This window comes from Palaemon carinicauda, chromosome 25 (assembly GCF_036898095.1).
Source record: "Palaemon carinicauda isolate YSFRI2023 chromosome 25, ASM3689809v2, whole genome shotgun sequence".
Classification (NCBI taxonomy): Eukaryota; Metazoa; Arthropoda; class Malacostraca; order Decapoda; family Palaemonidae; genus Palaemon; species Palaemon carinicauda.
Window position 1 is genome coordinate 10427860 of NC_090749.1, and position 2008 is coordinate 10429867.

Sequence of the window (2008 nt, forward strand, 5' to 3'; positions counted from 1 at the left end):
GCAGTAATAGAATAGGCTACATGGTACAGGAAGTTAGGAAGTATGGAGACAGTAACAGAGTAGGAGATTTGGCATTGTTAGTGAGAATAAAGATCTATGAGACAGTAGTAGTACCTTTCGGGGGTTATGAACTGATCATTCGAAATCCCCGCCATTTAACTCCATGAACGTTGCGTTAAATTGGAGTAAGATTGGGAGATCTCGCGGGCGTTGCTGCGAATGATTGTTGTCCAATACATGACGGTATTGTGGCGTAAAATTCAACCACCTGGTGGGGAAGGAGTGGGTGTCAGAGAGACAAAGTATTTACTATTTACGAAATAAAAAAATTATATCATGCTATTTCACCACGATAAAAATATCGATGTATATGTTTAGAGCCAAGGACTCTCTAGTTTGTTGTATTATGGCAAATTATAGCCTTCAGCCGAAGCATTAAGTTTACCCTTTGATCTGAAGTAAGACTTTGATAGTTTCTCCGTCTTGTGGTCAATAAAGAAGCTTTATCAAACCCCTTATTGAATAAATAACGTAAGAGTTCCCTCTCATCTCCCAAGGACAATTAAGTTAGCGCGGGAGATCGTAGTTTTCCTCGGAGCTGTCCAGTACGACGCTCGTTCATTCCTGCCTAGACCCCAACCCAGTAAGTTTTATTATTGTTAAGTCTATCTGTCTCCAGCTCCTTGCTACTGTGATACCAGGTCGGTATCTTTGTGAGTTTTATATGTATCTTTATATCGATCTGTAAAATTGTCATCCCTGGGACTGGGGATTGGTTTTATGCATCAGAATACGCTTGTGAACCTTGGTAGGTGATTTACCAAGAAATTATTGTTGTAATTGTGAAAATTTAGTCTTTTTTAGTACAACGTGGACTCTGTGTTTCATGAGCACATGTTGCAAACCCCCTAAGGGTGACAGTTCTATTTTTCAATTAGCTTAAAGTGTTATTTCTCTATCAAATGGTTATTTTTGTAATAAATTTGAAAATTGTGATCATATTTCATTGAATCCTGAATAGCTTTGGAAAGCAAACCTCTTCAAGGTCTTGTCATCGGCCCATTCCATCGGGCCTAGAATCATTAATGACAATAAGTCGGAGAAAATTCACGACAGTACCTACAATGTTTGCAAATATTTAGACATGGGGTGTAATAAAAAAAAAAGCAATGAAAGAACTAGAGAGTAAACAGTACAAAATTATGAAAGTATTGTTTAAACAGGTTTCTACTACACCATAATGGGGGCTAATAGCAGAAATAGGAATACGGCCAGTTGGAAATATAATACAGTATGAAAAATGTGATGTTATTTCATAACATCAGATGACAAATGGCTACTTAAGAAAGTAGTGGAATATCAAATAAGAGAACCATATGGGGAATGTTGGAGAAAAATTATTAAAGAAATATGCAATGATTATCATATTAAAATTGAAGAAGTAAGAAAGTATAAAAAACAAGAAATTTAAAAAGAAACAAAAAGTAACGGGGCAAATGAAATTGAAAGAAAAATAGAAGCAAGAAAAGCAGAGATGACCAAACTGAGGTTTGTGAATAGTAATGGCCGAAGAGATTGCATGGGTGAACTTGACACTAATGCTTAATAATATTTATGAAAACAAGGTTAAATTGCGAGAATTGAAAGAAAATTATGGAAACAAGAATGATAAGGATACCCTGTGTTTTGTATAGGGAGGCAGAGGTTACTACTGAGCATTTGGTCATGTCGTCCATAAAACTCGCACACTGGCCATTTTGGAGAATGATTAAGTCCCTAATTTGATAGACAAAGAGGTGTATTTGGGCGTAATATTTGTGGTATCTTTTAACGAACAAAGGCAATTCTATAACCAAGCATTTTTAGCCAAAAAGTTCTACCCTGAAGGTGTTCCTGAGCTCTGGTATGTACGTTTTAGCTATGCAAAATACCAATAATTAATAAAAGGAGTCACTGTGTTGCTTTCTGTTCCAAACGATTATGCAACATAGGATGTTAAAACTGACTG